Genomic DNA, 19,467 nt, shown 5'->3' on the forward strand with positions numbered 1-19,467 from the left:
GTGCAGAAGCCATCGATGGTTGGCATTGATGGCGATTTTGCACCCTGCCATCGATAGTAGCTATCAATATTACTTGGATAACCATCGATTGTTGTAGCTATCGATGGTCATCCATTATATCTGACTGAATAGGCCATGGGACAATCAGAACTCGGTGGCGGGACTATCGGGTGTGGGGGGGGGGGGAGCTATGCTCCGTGTCCCGGCACCTTAAAAAATTTTGAACCTTGATCGGCTCTCCTTTGCCATTGATGTAGGGAAACCATCTGGTCCTCCCACATCGATGGCAAGTATTCAACATCGGCCATAAACCATCGATTTGAAATCATTGATGGTCGATGGGCATCCCTAGAACTGGAGGAGGGTGGGGGACAGTATGCAGCTCCCGGCAGTGGGTGAGCGTCTCCTCCCACTGGGAGGGAGTGAGGGTGCATGAGAGCAGGAGGCTGTATAATAGCGGTATGTGGGCAAGACATTGATAAAAGTTGTGGCGCTGGTGCAGAGGACCGTGGGGTCACTTCTGGCATTGGTGGAACCTGGGCCGGATTTCCCACCTAGGGGCGGCACCTGCTTGTGGCGGTACAGGATCCCCCATTCTCACGGGGTATGTGAAATGCAGGAGCGGGGTCTGCTGGGGGGGGAATTGCCGGAAAGGGGTCAGGGGCATAGGTGCCGATTCTGTGGGTGCTTGAGGGCTTGAGCACCCACAGAAATTGATGAGCACCCACCCGTTCAGCAGAGGCCCACCCGCCCGTGTCCCACTGCCCTCCCTCGCCGCTGGCACAGGTACTGTGTGGGTATTTATGTACCTGCACTGTGGGGGCATTTATGTATTTGGCACTGTGGGGGAGATTTTTGTACCTGTACTGTGGGGGCATTTATGTGTTTGGTACTGTGTGGGCATTTATGTATTTGGCACTGTGGGGGCATTTCTGTATTTGGCACTGTGGGGGCATTTATGTAGTTGGCACTGTTGCAATAATTTGAATATTGGAGACAACTGTGCTGCATAATATAAATCATTATTATTTTGTGGCCACACCCCTTTCCCATGATGCCACTCCCCTATATTATTGGCTTGAGCACCCACCAGCAAAAACATAAATCAGCACCTATGGTCAGGGGGGTCTGCAAATTGTGGGAGGGGGGTGGGGATCTGCGATTAGCGGGAGGGGGCGGGGGTCTACAAATTTGCCGGAGGGGGCACAGGGGGCCTTGAATCGCTGGAAGGGGGGTCCACAAATTGCGGGAGGGGGGTTGTGGTGGTCAGTGAATTGCGGGAGGGGGCTGTGGGGGTCCGTGAATTGCGGTAGGGGCGCGGGGGGGTGCCGTGAATGAAGGGAGGGGGGCGCAGGGGCACGTGAATCGCGGGAGGGGGGCACGGGGGTCATGAATCGCAGGAGGGGGGGTCGTGGGGGGGCCGTGAATCGTGGGGGGTGCGGGGTGCCGTGAATCGCGGGAGGGGGGGGCATGAATCGCGGGAGGGGGTCTGCAAATCGCGGGAGGGGTGTGTGAATCGCAGGGAGGTGTGTCATGGGGGGTCGCAAATCGCGGGAGGGGGCGCGGGAGGTGCCGTGGGGGTCCGCAAATCGCAGGTGGGGGTCCGCAAATCGCAGGAGGGGGCGCGGGGGTGCCGTGAATTGCGTGAGGGGGTTCGCAAATTTCGGGGGGGGCGCGAATGGTGGGAGGGGGGGCTAGAATCGCGGGGGGGGGCACAAATCGCAGGGGGTGAGGGGGGGGGTGAATCGCAGGAGGGGGCGGGGGCTTTCAAATCACGGGAGGGGGGGCGCAGCGAATCACGGGAGGGGGGTGCATCGAATTGCGGGAGGGGGAGCGGTGGTGCCGTGAATTGCGTGGGTGCCGCGAATCGCAGGAGGGGGGGGTCGCGCAAATCGCGGGAGGGGGTCCGCAGGGGTGCCGTGAATCGCGGGAGGGGGGGTCGCGGGGGTCCCGCGAATCGCAGGAGGGGGGTTCGCGGGGGCCCCACGAATCACGGGAGGGGGGTAGCGGGTGTCCGGGGGGGGGGTTGGGGGTTGCTGGCAGAGTGGGGGGTGCGAGAGTAATGGTGGATGGTGGGTATGGAGTAATGGTGGATCGTCGGCGTGTACTGTGGCCCTGGCTGGGTGGGGGGAGATGATGTCAAGAGGGTGGGGTGTGCAGAACATTATACACATAGAACACTTTCCCCTGGGGGGGCGGGTTTGAGTAATGGTGGATGGTGGGTATGGAGTAATGGTGGATGGTCGGCGTGTACTGTAGCCCTGGCTGGGCGGGGGGAGATGATGTCAAGGGGGTGGGGTGTGCAGAACATTATACACATAGAACACTTTTCCCTGGGGGGGCGGGTTTGTGTATCCTGCTGGGTGGGAATGTTATATACACAGGGGATGAGTGACAGATCTGGCTAAATATATAAGAGATAACAAAACAAAGAAAATAATAAAACAGTTATTCTTCAGCTTCTGCATTCATGGAAACTGCAGCTGAAGTTGACGCAGCTGTGTCTGCATTTGTGTTGGCCGGTGGGAGCACAGTTAGGGCAATCCGCTTGCGCCAAATAAATTCCTGAAGATAGGCGTCCAGATTTTGGCGCGCAGTGCCCCTTTGCCTTTTGTTACACCACTTACAAGATCCCCAAAGTCGTTCAATGTTTTGGGTATGAACCCCAGTCTCCGGATCCACAAAATTATACCAGTGGCATGGTGGTACCTACCTGCTCCAGCTGTTCAGTGTTATATGCACGTCAGCAATCATTGTATATAGTCGTACTCGGTTCTATATATTTGTTGATGGTGGACATCAGGGTGCTGGCGTCACGTTACAGGCGTTACACAGGTGTTACGAAACACTCACCGGTGTCTCGGGATATGGCTCCAAACAGCCACTGAAAAAGTCCGACATGACTTTTTCTCTGTACAAAGAGACTCTCGTCCACCTCAACTATTTTGCCCGGACCAGCAATCCGGCGTTGGGGCTGTGACATTAAATCCACGCTGCAGGCCTCCCGCATAAGGTTATTATACAGCACGGCGGTTTTCTTTGAAAATTAAGAGATGACGCTCACAAAATGTGATATTTGTTAGCTCCTCCGCCCAACAAAACACGAAGCGTAGAAGCGTCATAAATGTCAGGTGGCATCCCTGAAACCACTGTGCGGCCGGAGACTGAAACCACTGTGCGGCCCGGACACTAACCTTCTTGCCACAGCTTCTTATGTGGCAGCGCCACATCCGCTCCTTGACATTCAGTCTCATTGGATGCCCATTTGCACATGTCTTTGTTTCTGGGAGAAAGTGGTGACGCTGTAAAAAATTCACCAACTCCTCGTTCTGTCTGCGGCAGGTTAAAGATGGTTAATTTGTCGGCAGCCATAACTGATACAATGTACTGCTCACTGACTACGCTAACTGCGTACCGCTGACTGACTACACTAACTGCGTACCGCTGACTGACTACGCTGGCCGCGGGAACACTACGCTGGTTCTGACAGGGACCCTGGCTATGCTAATCGGCCGCAGGAACACTACACTACTTCTGACAGGGATGCTCGCGGAAACAATACATTCTGACTACGCTAACTACGCTGGCCGCTGGAACACTACGCTGGCTCTGACAGGGACGCTGACTACGCTAAGCGGCCGCGGAAACACTACGTAGTTCTGACTACGCTAACTACGCTGGCCGCAGGAACACTACGCTACTTCTGACAGGGACGCTCGCGGAAACACTACGTTCTGACTACGCTAACTACGCTGGCCACGGGAACACTACGCTGGCTCTGACAATGACGCTCACGGGAACACTACGCTACTTCTGACAGGGACGCTCGCGGGAACACTACGTTCTGACTACGCTAACTACGCTGGCTGCGGGAACACTACGCTGGCTCTGACAAGGACACTACGCTGACGAAGTAACTGCCGCCGTGAAACTACACAAGTACCGTATACACATACCACACACACACGCAGTATACATGTACACACACATATACAAACACATCATATATGTATACACATACCATCACACACACGCAGTATACATGTACACACATATACAAACACATCATATATGTATCACACACACGCAGTATACATGTACACACACATATACAAACACATCATATATGTATACACATACAATCACACACACATGCAGTATACATGTACACACACATATACAAACACATCATATATGTATACACATACAATCACACACACACGCCGTATACATGTACACACACATATACAAACACATCATATATAGTATACACATACAATCACACACACGCATTATACTTGTACGCACACATAGAAACACATCATATATATGTATACACATACAATCACACGCATGTGCACACAGAATTACACGTATGGATATTAGATCTGGCCGGCTGACACCATTAATGTGCCAGGTATTTCCTGTCTTGGAAGGGTTAAGCCGGCAGAACGGGCCCCTCCTGTGTCTGGGGCAGGGGGGAGAGGGACGCCGGCTGCTGTGTAATTGTTGGCGACCGCCCAAAACACAATCTGCTGTTTCCAGACTTCACAAAGCAAAGAAATAAAGTCAGAAAGTGACTTCATACCCCCCCCCCCCCCCCCCCGGGCAGGAAGCCTGAGCTGGTACCCATGTGGGCACAGGGCTTGGGGACGGGCAGTACCCAGGTAATCCGGCGGCTCAGTGACCTGGCACAATCCCTTATTTGGCAGACACAGACTGGCGCACACATGAAAGTAAAAGGTTTTATAACGGAGTCCGGAGGTGAATTCCCGCCAAGTGCTTAGTGTGCCCGCTGGCTGCCATATTGTCTGCAATTACCGAGCAGCTGCTGCACGCAGATAACGCACGACCCCTTCACCGCGTTATCCCCTACGCCAATCCATCCCGGTATAGGATCTCTGTACAAACGCCTCATTGTATGTCTGCCCCCCGAATTATCCCTCCCCCAAATATAAGTGAGATGAATTCTCCTATTTATACAACCAGTTGATGATCGGCAGGCCTGCGTATAGGTCTGAATCGTGCCTATAGTCAGAACGCTGGCGTTATTATATTCTTGTCAACACTGCAGGTGGAGCAGATTCATGATTGGGAGAACTGTGCTGCGCTGCAGGTGGGGCAGATTATAGGGATGTACAGTTGGGAGAGGCTGAGTTCTTAGCAGCAATGAAATAAATGTTTGGCTGTAGAAGAAGCTCCGCTCCACACCCAATCCCAGCGTGACGCTGGGCGCTGAGCTCTGGACGTCGCTGCCGTATCTATGTCACAGGGTGGAGAGAGGGCGAGATAACCTCTGTCAGGACATAGGGCCTGTGTCAGAGCAACTTATGCAGATGGACAAAACCATGCTGCACTGCAGGTGGGGCAGATGTAACAGGTGCAGAGAAAGTTATAGGGCATGCACATGGAGCGATCTGACTAGATTTGACTAGATCGCTGAGAAATGACCCACAATCGCTCCGTGTATAGGGGTCACTGCGACAGCGATGTGTGGAACCTGCGCGCCGCTATCACCCATTTCTAGCGCATGCTCCCCCAGCTCTGCCATACCCCCGCATATCCCTCAGCCTGACCCTGCTCGGGAACTGGGAGCGCAGCAATGTGTGGAACCTGCGCGCCGCTATCACCCATTTCTAGCGCATGCTTCCCCAGCTCTGCCATACCCCTTCATATCCCTCAGCCTGACCCTGACCGGGAACTGGGAGCGCCTAATAAATGGTTAAAGCCATCATTGTGGTTGGCTGAGGCTCCGGCAGACCCGGCCAATGGTGGAGGGAGCTTGCCTAACCTCACACTGTCTAGCCGTGCTGGAACTCTGACATCTGTACAGGAGCGGATACAAAGGGCCTGATTCAGCTTTACTAGCACACAACTGGGTAACACTGTGCTTCGCTGCAGGTGGGGCAGATGTAACAGGTGCAGAGAGAGTTAAGGTGCCGACCAAACACCGCCTGCCGCACGCATGAACGTCCGCCCCCCCCCCTCGCACGGCTAATGTCCCCGCACGCTTGCAAATGGATGTTTTGCATAAACAGCCATTCGCAGCCTTGCGCCGAGGAAAGAAATGATGGACAGGGCGGGCAGCTGACACCCGCGCCACGCCACAAATGGGAATGCCCAGCATTTTCATGGGAACGCCCCGCTGGGCACTCCCACAGCCGCTACCTGTGGCTGCCATCTCCCGCCCCCCGCACTGCTCTGTGGGAAACGGGCCGGCCAGTAACCAAAGAGGCTGCACAAAACTCAGGGGAGCGATCCTGTCAGAATGAGGCCCCAATCCAATATCTATCCAACCCCTGATCATGGCCACACACAGAACAATCTGCCATGACCAGGGGTGTCCGGGGTCTGCCGCTACACCCCCACCCCCATTTTAAATAAATGGGCGGCCACTAATTGGCTGAGAGAGATTCACTGTCACTGTCGACCTTTGGACCCTGTTGACCTTTGGACCCTGTTGACCTTTGGACCCTGTTGACTGTATGCCCTAGACACTGTAGATCTAAAATACCATAACCGTGACCGGGACCCGGGGTCACTTGACCTGAGTTACCCATTGGCACAACCCGGGTCTAACCCAGGTAAAACCCTTCTTTTAACCCGTGTCGGATTGGACCCGGTATTTTTTAAAAGATCCTTTCACACCGCACAGTGCCAGTGAGCAGGGGCGTAACTAGATATTCGTAGGCCCCATAGGAAACATTTGTAAGGGCCCCTATGTACCATCTAATGATGATAAATGTATATAGAAAATATAACTTATGCTGTAAAGATGGGCCCCCTTCGGCTCTGGGCCCTATAGCAGCTGCACCCCTTGCACCTATGGTAGTTACGCCTTTGCCAGTGAGGGGGGGGGGGGGGGTATTGGAGCCAGCACTTGGGCTCTCCGAATAGAATCTGCTGAAATGACCCTACTCAGCCTTAAGTGCGGTCAGGGGAGCGCATCGCATACAGCGCTACCTGGACATGCTAGATTCCCAGGCAACGAGCATGTAACCCCAGGCTATGGGCATGTAACCCCCGGCAATGTGCATGTAACCCCTGGCTATGGGCATGTAACCCCCTGGCTATGGGCATGTAACCCCCTGGCTATGGGCATGTAACCCCCTGGCAATGTTCATGTTACCCCTGCAATGTGCATGTAACCCCTGGCAATGTGCATGTAACCCCTGGCAATGAGCATGTGACCCCTGGCTATGGGCATGTAACCCTCTGGCAATGTGCATGTAACGCCTGGCAATGTGCATGTAACCCCCGGCAATGTGCATGTAACCCCCTGCAATGTGCATGAAACGCCTGGCAATGTGCATGTAACCCCTGGCTATGGGCATGTAACCCGCTGAAATGTGCATGTAACCCCTGACAACGAGCATGTAACCCCTGGCAACGAGCATGTAACCCCTGGCTATGGGCATGTAACCCCTGGCAATGTGCATGTAACCACCTGGCAATGTGCATGTAACCCCTGGCAATCTGCATGTAACCACCTGGCAATGTGCATGTAACCCCCGGCAATGTGCATGTAACCCCCGGCAATGTGCATGTAACCCCCGGCAATGTGCATGTAACCCCTGGCAATCTTCATGTAACCACCTGGCAATGTGCATATAGGTTAAAAACAAATTTTAAAATATATATAATTAATGTATGTCTCCTCTGCAGCATATATATGGGAATTATGATATGTGGCGTTTTGCATAGGGGCATTACGGTGTGTGGAATAGTGTGTACGGGGCATTACCGTGTGTGTTATATTGTTATATGGAGCATTATGGCGTGTGGTGCAGTATGTAAGAGGCATTACTGTGTGTGTGGCATAATGCGTAAGGGGCATTATGGTGTGCGGTATAATGTGCAATGGGCATTACAGTGTATTGGGTATAGTTTAAGGGGCTCTACGGTGTGTGGCATAATGTGCAAGGAACATTACGGTGTGTGGTGTAATGGGCATTATGGTGTGTGGCGTAATACATAAGGAACATTACGGTGTGTGGTGTAATGGGCATTATGGTGTGTGGTGTAATACATAAGGGACATTACGGGTTGCGGTGTAATGTGTAAGGTGCATTATGGTGTGCGGTGTAAGGTGCATTATGGTGTGCGATGTAATGTGCAAGGTCCATTATGGTGTGCGGTGTAATGTGTAAGGGGCATTATGGTGTGCAGTGTAATGGGTAAGGGGCATTATGTTGTGCTGTGTAATGTGTAAGGTGCATTATGGTGTGCGGTGTAATGTGTAAGGTGCATTATGGTGTGCGGTGTAATGTGTAAGGTGCATTATGGTTGCGGTGTAATGTTTAAGGTGCATTATGGTTGTGGTGTAATGTGTAAGGTGCATTATGGTGTGCGGTGTAATATGTAAGGTGCATTATGGTGTGCAGTGTAATGTGTAAGGGGCATTATGGTTGCAGTGTAATGTGTAAGGTGCATTATGGTGTGCGGTGTAATGTGTGAGGTGTAATGTGTAAGGTGCATTATGGTGTGCGGTGTAATATGTAAGGTGCATTATGGTGTGCGGTGTAATGTGTAAGGTGCATTATGGTGTGCGGTGTAATGTGTAAGGTGCATTATGGTGTGCGGTGTAATGTGTAAGGTGCATTATGGTTGCGGTGTAATGTGTAAGGTGCATTATGGTGTGCGGTGTAATGTGTGAGGTGTAATGTGTAAGGTGCATTATGGTGTGCGGTGTAATATGTAAGGTGCATTATGGTGTGCGGTTTAATGTGTAAGGTGCATTATGGTGTGTGGTGTAATGTGTAAGGGGCATTACATTTACAGTGTGTGGAATATTGCGTAAGTTGCATTATGGCGTGCGGTGTAATGTTGAAGGTGCATTATTGTGTGCGGTGTAATGTGTAAGGTGCATTATGGTGTGCGGTGTAATGTGTAAGGTGCATTATGGTGTGCGGTGTAATGTGTAAGGTGCATTATGGTGTGCAGTGTAATGTGTAAGGTGCATTATGGTGTGCAGTGTAATGTGTAAGGGGCATTATGGTGTGCGGTGTAATGTGGACGGTGCATTATGGTGTGCGGTGTAATGTGTAAGGGGCATTACATTTACAGTGTGTGGAATATTGCGCAAGGGGCATTATGGTGTGCGGTGTAATGTGTAAGGTGCATTACATTGTGTGGCAATGTGTACCACTTGGAACACTGTGGGGCAGATTTATTAAGCTCGGTGAAGTGATAAATTGTCTGTTTTTTATCACCGGCCAATCAGCTCCTAACTGTCATTTATAAAACCAAGCCTGTAGCTTCACAGGTAGGAGCTGATTGGTCGGTGATAAAAACCAGACACTTTGGGGGACATTTACCAAAATGGATTCGTAGAAAAAAGGTGTATTCGTAGGGAGAAATACACCTTTTTTTTTCGAATTTGTATTTTCGGGATTTACAATCCCAAAAATACAACAATTCGTAGTCCTAAAGATGAAACATTCGTATTTGTATTTACAAATACGAATGTCTACACCATCGATAGGATACGACAGAAATCACCATTCAAAAGAATGGTGGTTCCTGATGTACTAAGCAGCCGTACTGATAATACGGCTGCTTAGTGGTGTAAAACACCCACGCAAATACGACAGGAAAATAGAACACCATTTTCCTGTTCTATTTGCATTTTAGCCTGCACGGATCAGTCAGATCCGTGCAGGCTTCAGTGTAAAAAAATAGAAAAATTAAATAAATAAATAAAAAAACGGCGTGGGGTCCCCCCCACAGCCGAAACCAGCACCAGCCTGACAGAGCCTGGAGCCGGTAATTAAAAATCAGGGAACCCGACAAATAGGGGTTCCCTGATTTTTAACAACCAGCCCCAGGCTCCTGCTCTGGGGCTGGTTCCCAAAATACGGGGGGCAAAATGACTAGGGGTCCCCCGTATTTTAAGAACCAGCCCCAGGCAAAACCAGCCAGCAGGGTAATTCCACAGCCGGGGGGAGACTTTTTATGCAAGTCCCCCCGGCCAAAGCATTAACCCTACCGACCAGTCAGCCTGGCCAGGGGCCCTTGGGGAGTGGGGACCCCCCCAATAAAGGGGTCCCCCCCCTCCAGGACTTACCTGACCAGGCTGAAGCCTGGTGCTGTCCTCGATGCCCCTGGGCGGTGGGCATCGAGCTGATAGCGGTGTAAAAAATAGAACAAACGATTGTTTTTTACTGTGGCACTACAAGTGCCAGCAAGCCTCCCCAGCAAGCTGGGACTTGGAGAACCACAAGTCCCAGCCTGCTGGGCATTAAAGGGCCCGCTGGGTCTTGTAGTGCCACAGTAAAAAAAATAGTTAAATAAAACACACTGACACCCATTTTAAATAAAAGTTTAATACACACATTACACACATACTGATACTTACCTATCTTGATCCCGTTGGTAGGTCGCTGGCTCCGGTGTCGGCGGCTCCGTGTCGGCGGCTCCGTGTCGGCGGCTCTGTGTCGGCGGCTCCGGGGACGGCGTCCTGTCCGAGGATAATCCATGTTGGACCTGTGGAAGGAAATCCTACTCACCCAGGTCCTGCATGGATGGTCTTTTTTCTTCATCTGTCGACATCCAGGTCTTCTGACAGCTGCTGGCGACTTCCAGCAGCTGTCGGCATCTTCCGCGACGCTCCCCGGCTTTCAGAGCCGGAGAGAACCTTCCTCTTCGGTGACTGGGCTCAGAATGAATTCTGGCCAATCAGGAGCCGCCTAGCGGCCTAGCCGCCAATCAGGAAAGACCTTTCCTGATTGGCGGCTAGGCGGCTAGGCGGCTCCTGATTGGCCAGGAGCAGGAGCCTGGGGCTGGTTGTTAACCCCTTCCCGACATTTGACGTACATTTACGTCATGGTCGGGAAGCACTTCCCGACACATGGCGTAAATGTACGTCATGGATTTAAACTGTCACCGCGTCTATAGACGCGGTGACAGTTTCAACATGTCTGCTGTCCCTGACAGCAGACATGTCCGTGCATGCCCAGGGGGGGCTGCGATGCCGCCCCCCCGTCAGCGATCGCTGTGATTGGCTGTTCAGTGTGAACAGCCAATTACAGCGTTTTCCTGTGTCACCGGCGAATAACGTTCGCCGGTGACACGGGATCGGAGGTGATTGGTGCTGTAAAGTACAGCACCAATCACCGCGGGGTGTAAGGGTGACACTGGTGTCACCCCACCGCACCCCGCCCGCCCCCAAAGGCCGTGATTGGTTCGTCGGACCGACGGACCAATCACAGCCATGGAGGGGGGTTTAAACTAACGGTGACTGCACTGCAGACGCCATTCCGGTCTGGAATAGCGTGCAGTGCGGTCACCGTGCCACCTGCCGTCATATACTGACCAGAACCTTGCTCCATACTTACCTGATCACTGCTTCATCGCTGCTTGATCACTGCTTGATCTGCCTAGTAGTGTGCTGGATGCTTCCTGGATCCTGTTGCTACTTGTGCCTTCCTGTGCTGTGAAATTGTGCTGCTGCAGTGTAATAGCTAGATAGAGAGATAGAGAGAGAGAGATAGAGAGAGATAGAGAGAGATAGAGAGAGATAGAGAGAGAGATAGTGTCAGAGAGTGCTATATTTTGTGCTGCTGCAGTGTGATATAGTTATAGATAGAGAGAGAGAGATAGAGAGATAGAGAGAGATAGAGAGAGAGAGATAGATAGAGAGGCCTAGTGACAGAGTGCTATATTTTGTGCTGCTGCAGTGTGATAGTTATAGAGAGATAGAGAGAGATAGAGAGAGAGAGATAGAGAGAGATAGTGACAGATTGTGCTATATATTTTTGATATAACTGACTGCTGCCCCCTCCTTTTGTGCTGATCAGTATAAATTAACTGATCAGCAACTTTTTGGGGGCGCAGGTTTTTTTTTATATATAGATATACCTGTCAGTGCTGCTGCTGTAGTGTCATAGAGTGATAGATAGTGATAGATAGTGATAGATAGTGAGAGATAGAGAGAGATAGAGAGAGATAGTGACAGAGAGTGATAGAGAGTGTATATTTTGTGTCTGCTACCCCCCCTTTTTGGGGGTGCAGGTTTTTTAGTGTCCTAGAGTGATAGATAGTGAGAGATAGTGAGAGATAGTGAGAGATAGTGAGAGATAGTGAGAGATAGTGACAGAGAGTGATAGAGAGTGACAGAGAGTGCTAAATTTTGTGTCTGCTGCCCCCGCCTTTTGTGCTGATCACTATATCTGAGGTGATCAGCAACTTTTTTGGGGGTGCAGAGGTTTTTTTTTTTTTATATATATACCTGTCAGTTGCACCAAAGGTTGTGCACCTGCTGCACCTCACTGGTAATCAGTGTCGCATCACTGATCACCTTTTTTTTTTTTTTGTGAGTGCTGTGGGGTCTTTTTTTAATTTTTTTTTTACACACACACTGTGATTTTGTGGGTGTCCTGTGGCCACTGTGCGCTGATCAGTGACGTACATCACTGATCAGCTTTTTCGGCACAGGGTTGATCTATTTTATTTTTTTTTTTGATCAAATTCCTGTTGCCTTTGAGCGCTGTTCAGTGACAGACGTTACTGACCAACATCTGTGCTCAATTTTTGACGCAGGACCTTTTTTTTTTTTTTTTTTTTTTAACCCCTTCAATTTTTTATTTTTAACCCCTTCATTTATTTTTTTTTTTTATTGGTATAAAGTATTTTTTTTTTCTGCACTACATACACACTACATATCCCCCGGGTTGAAATAAAGTTTGTACCCCCCCCCTACACTATACACGTGTTGAAACATTTCACTACCAGTAACACAAAAATAAAAATGGCATCCCAAATGTCCTCCCAAATGTCCTCCCAAATGTCATCCCAGTCATCCAGAAGAATGTATTCAGCGGAGGAGGCATATGCCCTGCTTGCTTCTGACTCTGACACAGCCAGTGATGCAAGCGGGGAATTTGAAGGATTCGCCTTAAGCTCCTCTTCCTCCTCTGATGATGAGGGACCCCCTCAAAGACGCCCCCGTAGAGCAGCTGAGACCCCCCCCCCAACAATTGATCTCGTATGGACCCCACCACCAGACAATTTTGAGCCCCAGGTTCCTGAGTTTTTGGCCATGCCAGGAATCCAATTTGATTCCACAGGTCTCAGAGAAATTGACTTTTTCAAATTATTTTTCTCTGATGATTTTGTAAATTTAATGGTGGACCAAACTAATTTATATGCCCAGCAGTTTATTGCTCAAAACCCCACGTCATCATTTGCTAGGTGGACCCCTGTAGATGCAGTAGAGATGATGACGTTTTGGGGTCTGGTGTTTCATATGGGCATAGTAAAAAAGCCAGAAATTAGGCAATATTGGAGTACAGATGTTCTGTACAGTACTCCATTTTACCGTATGGCCATGACCCGGACTCGATTTGAGACAATTCTTAAATTTATACATTACACCGATAATGCACAGTGCCCACCCAGAGATGATCCCACCTTTGACCGGCTATTCAAAGTCAGGCCGGTCATTGATCATTTCAGTGCCAAATTTGAAGAGGTGTACATCCCTGAAAAATTTATTTGTATCGACGAGTCCCTTATACATTTTAAAGGAAGGGTTAAATTCCGCCAGTACCTTCCCAGTAAGAGGGCAAGGTATGGCATAAAAATGTATAAACTGTGTGAAAGCACCTCAGGGTACACCCACAGGTTTAGGGTTTATGAAGGGAAGGATTCTAGAATTGAACCGCCAGAATGCCCCCCCTCCCTCGTAGGTGTTAGTGGGAAAATTGTCTGGGATTTAGTGCACCCCTTCCTGGATAAAGGTTATCACCTCTATGTGGATAACTTTTACACCAGCATCCCCCTGTTTAAGGCCCTTGGTTCAAGAGGTACAGCAGCTTGCGGTACTGTGCGCAAGAACCAAAGAGGCCTCCCAAAAACGCACATTGCCCAAGTAATGAGAAGGGGTGAAAGCAGGGGAATATGCAACGAAAATATGTTGTTGGTCAAATATAAGGACAAGAGGGATGTCCTTATACTGACAACAATTCACGGAGACAGTACCACCTCCGTCCCTGTACGAGGTACCAGTACCCACACCTCAAAACCTAATTGTATCCTGGATTACAATAGGTACATGGGCGGAGTGGATCTTTCAGATCAGGTACTGAAGCCGTACAGTGCCCTGCGGAAAACAAAAATCTGGTACAAGAAGGTGGCCGTGTATATCATCCAGATGGCACTGTATAACGCTTACGTGCTATTCCGTTCTACCGGCCAGAGGGGGACATTTATGCACTTTCAAGAGGAAGTCATAAAGGGCCTAATATTTGGGAACCAGCAGGCAGAGGGCCCCAGTACTTCTAGTACTGGCCCCCGTATTGTACCAGGGCAGCATTTTCCTGATGAAATCCCCTCCACTGGAAAAAAGGGCAGGACACAAAAAAGGTGCAAAGTTTGCTATAAAAAGGGAATAAGAAAGCAAACTATTTTCCAGTGTGACACTTGCCCCGACAAACCCGGCCTATGTATAAAGGAGTGTTTTAAAATATACCACACATCTATGGAATATTAGGTTCATAATTTCACCGTGCTTCGGGGGTCTTGCTAATGCCACATAGCACCCACCATTCATTCCACCAGAATCTGAGCCGCAAAATCCAAAAATCACTCCTTCCCTTCTGAGTCCTGCCATGCACCCAACTGGTATTTTTTGGTCACATGTGAGGCATTGCCGTACTCGGGAGAAATTGGGGCACAGATTTTGGGGTGCTTTGTCTCCTTCATTCCTTGTGAAAATGAAAAATTTTGAGCCAGAACTGCATTTTTGTGTAAAAAAATGTAATTTTTCATGTTCACTGCCCAGTTTTATCAAAATTGGTGAAACCCCTGGGGGTTTGAAATGTACACTATACCCCTAGATGAATTCCCTGAGGGGTGTAGTTTGCAAAATGGGGTCACTTGTGGGGGGGTTCCACTGTATTGGTGCTTTGGGGGTCTTGCTAATGCGACATAGCACCCACCATCATTCCACCAGAATTTGTGCTGCAAAATCCAAATATCACTCCTTCCCTTCTGAGTCCTGCCACTTTTTGGTCACACATGAGGCATTGCCGTACTCGGGAGAAATTGGGGCACAGATTTTGGGGTGCTTTGTCTCCTTCATTCCTTCTGAAAATGAAAAATTTTGAGCCAGAACTGCATTTTTGTGTAAAAAAATGTAATTTTTCATTTTCACTGCCCACTTGTATCAAAATTGGTGAAACCCCTGGGGGTTTGAAATGTACACTATACCCCTAGATGAATTCCCTGAGGGGTGTAGTTTGCAAAATGGGGTGACTTGTGGGGGGGTTCCACTGTATTGGTGCAACATAGCACCCACCATTCATTCCACCAGAATCTGAGCCGCAAAATCCAAAAATCACTCCTTCCCTTCTGAGTCCTGCCATGCACCCAACTGGTATTTTTTGGTCACATGTGAGGCATTGCCGTACTCGGGAGAAATTGGGGCACAGATTTTGGGGTGCTTTTTCTCCTTCATACCTTCTGAAAATGAAAAATTTTGAGCCAGAACTGCATTTTTGTGTAAAAAATGTAATTTTTCATTTTCACTGCCCACTTGTATCAAAATTGGTGAAACCCCTGGGGGTTTTAAATGTACACTATACCCCTAGATGAATTCCCTGAGGGGTGTAGTTTGCAAAATGGGGTCACTTGTGGGGGGGTTCCACTGTATTGGTGCTTGGGGGGTCTTGCTAATGCGACATAGCACCCACCAAAATTCCACCAGAATCTGAGCTGCAAAATCCAAAAATCACTCCTTCCCTTTTGAGTCCTGCCATGCACCCAACTGATATTTTTTGGTCACATGTGAGGCATTGCCGTACTCGGGAGAAATTGGGGCACAGATTTTGGGGTGCTTTTTCTCCTTCATACCTTCTGAAAATGAAAAATTTTGAGCCAGAACTGCATTTTTGTGTAAAAAATTTAATTTTTCATGTTCACTGCCCACTTGTATCAAAATTGGTGAAACCCCTGGGGGTTTGAAATGTACACTATACCCCTAGATGAATTCCCTGAGGGGTGTAGTTTGCAAAATGGGGTCACTTGTGGGGGGGTTCCACTGTATTGGTGCTTGGGGGGTCTTGCTAATGCAACATAGCACCCACCAAAATTCCACCAGAATCTGAGCTGCAAAATCCAAAAATCACTCCTTCCCTTCTGAGTCCTGCCATGCACCCAAATGGTATTTTTTGGTCACATGTGAGGCATTGCCGTACTCGGGAGAAATTGGGGCACAGATTTTGGGGTGCTTTGTCTCCTTCATACCTTCTGAAAATGAAAAATTTTGAGCCAGAACTGCATTTTTGTGTAAAAAAATGTAATTTTTCATTTTCACTGCCCACTTGTATCAAAATTGGTGAAACCCCTGGGGGTTTGAAATGTACACTATACCCCTAGATGAATTCCCTGAGGGGTGTAGTTTTCAAAATGGGGTGACTTGTGGGGGGGTTCCACTGTATTGGTGCTTGGGGGGTCTTGCTAATGCGACATAGCACCCACCAAAATTCCACCAGAATCTGAGCTGCAAAATCCAAAAATCACTCCTTCCGTTCTGAGTCCTGCCATGCACCCAACTGGTATTTTTTGGTCACATGTGAGGCATTGCCGTACTCGGGAGAAATTGGGGCACAGATTTTGGGGTGCTTTTTCTCCTTCATACCTTCTGAAAATGAAAAATTTCGAGCCATAACTGCATTTTTGTGTAAAAAATGTAATTTTTCATTTTCACTGCCCACTTGTATCAAAATTGGTGAAACCCCTGGGGGTTTGAAATGTACACTATACCCCTAGATGAATTCCCTGAGGGGTGTAGTTTTCAAAATGGGGTGACTTGTGGGGGGGTTCCGCTGTATTGGTGCTTGGGGGGGTCTTGCTAATGCGACATAGCACCCACCAAAATTCCACCAGAATCTGAGCCGCAAAATCCAAAAATCACTCCTTCCGTTCTGAGTCCTGCCATGCACCCAACTGGTATTTTTTGGTCACATGTGAGGCATTTCCGTACTCGGGAGAAATTGGGGCACATATTTTGGGGTGCTTTTTCTCCTTCATACCTTCTGAAAATGAAAAATTTTGAGCCAGAACTGCATTTTTGTGTAAAAAAATGTAATTTTTCATTTTCACTGCCCACTTGTATCAAAATTGGTGAAACCCCTGGGGGTTTGAAATGTACACTATACCCCTAGATGAATTCCCTGAGGGGTGTAGTTTGCAAAATGGGGTGACTTGTGGGGGGGTTCCACTGTATTGGTGCAACATAGCACCCACCATTCATTCCACCAGAATCTGTGCTGCAAAATCCAAAAATCACTCCTTCCCTTCTGAGTCCTGCCATGCACCCAACTGGTATTTTTTGGTCACATGTGAGGCATTGCCGTACTCGGGAGAAATTGGGGCACAGATTTTGGGGTGCTTTTTCTCCTTCATACCTTCTGAAAATGAAAAATTTTGAGCCAGAACTGCATTTTTGTGTAAAAAAATGTAATATTTCATTTTCACTGCCCACTTGTATCAAAATTGGTGAAACCCCTGGGGGTTTGAAATGTACACTATACCCCTAGATGAATTCCCTGAGGGGTGTAGTTTGCAAAATGGCGTCACTTGTGGGGGGGTTCCACTGTATTGGTGCTTTGGGGGTCTTGCTAATGCAACATAGCACCCACCAAAATTCCACCAGAATCTGAGCTGCAAAATCCAAAAATCACTCCTTCCCTTCTGAGTCCTGCCATGCACCCAACTGGTATTTTTTGGTCACATGTGAGGCATTGCCGTACTCGGGAGAAATTGGGGCACAGATTTTGGGGTGCTTTGTCTCCTTCATACCTTCTGAAAATGACAAATTTTGAGCCAGAACTGCATTTTTGTGTAAAAAAAATAATTTTTCATTTTCACTGCCCAGTTGTACCACAATTGGTGAAACCCCTGGGGGTTTGAAATGTACACTATACCCCTAGATGAATTCCCTGAGGGGTGTAGTTTGCAAAATGGGGTCACTTGTGGGGGGGTTCCTAACTTTTAGCATCTTATGGTGCCTAGAAACCTACATGGTGCCTAAAAAATAATCTCATAAAAAGGAGGCTCCAAAATCAAGTAGGTGCTCCTTCTATTATGAAGCCTGTGGTTTGGTCACCGTGCACACTAGGGCCACATATAGGATATTTATGAAAACAAAAGAATTGAGGGAATCACTTTTTAGTCACATTTCTCTAGTAAAATGTACTGTGTTCCTTAGAAAAATGTATTAAAATTGCAAATCTGCAAAAAAAAAGAAATTTTGAAATTTCACCTACACTTTGTTTTAATTCCTGTGAAACACCTAAAGGGTTAACAAACTTCCAAAATGCTGTTTTGAATACTGTGAGGGGTGCAGTTTTTGAAATGGCATCATTTATGGGGGTGTCTCACATACAAGTCCCTCAAAGTCACATCAGAACTGAACTGGTCCCTAAAAAAATCAGTGTTTGATATTTTCTTGAAAATTTGAGAATTTGCTATTCATATTTTAAGTCTCCTAGTGTCCAAAAAAATTAAAAGGGAGTTTGAAATAATGATGGAAACATAAAGTAGACATATGGTCTATGTTAGTTATTCACTATTTTGAGTGGTAAGATTATTTGTCTCACAAGCAGAAAATTTAACATTTTGCAAATCGCTAAATTTTCCATTTTTTCACGATATTTTGGTATTTTTCACAAAAAAACACAGACTGTATCGACCCAAATTTACCACTAATTTGAAGTACAATGTGTCACGAAAAAACAATCTCAAAATCACTGGGATAAGTAAAAGCAAAAAAAAGTTATCCCCACTTAAGTGAGACATGTCAGATTTGAAAAAAAGGGCTCTGTCAGGAACGCAAAAACTGGCTCTGTCAGGAAGGGGTTAAAAATCAGGGAACCCCTATTTGTCGGGTTCCCTGATTTTTAATTACCGGCTCCAGGCTCTGTCAGCCTGGTGCTGGTTTCGGCTGTGGGGGGGACCCCACGCCGTTTTTTTTTTTTTTATTATTATTATTTTATTTATTTTTTACACCTTGCAGCCTGCACGGATCTGACTGATCCGTGCAGACTGCCTACAAATAATTCGTATTAGCAGCCGTATATACGGCTGCTAATACGAATTCCTACGACATCGGAGGGTTACAAAGCAGTCGTATATGACTGCTTTGTAAATCCCCCTCCGGAACACGACTTTGCATATGACTGAAACAGTCGTATGCAGCCGTAGGGAAAATACTAATACGAAAAACTAGGTTTTTCATATTAGTAAATTTCCCCCTTTATCACTGCACCGAGTTTAATATCTCTGCCCCACAGTTATATTCTCCCTCACCCTAGTAGCTGGCAGGGCATGCAATACCACCTGTCGCCACAAGCTCAGCCATGTCGTCCTATTTCATGTTTTCACCTAAACCCCGTCAGCCTTTAGTGGTCGACCTAGCGACCATATCCCGCAGCTCTCGTGTCACTGACCTACATTCCACTCTCT

This window comes from Crinia signifera, chromosome 2 (genome assembly GCF_055691185.1).
Source record: "Crinia signifera chromosome 2, ASM5569118v1, whole genome shotgun sequence".
NCBI lineage: Eukaryota > Metazoa > Chordata > Amphibia > Anura > Myobatrachidae > Crinia > Crinia signifera.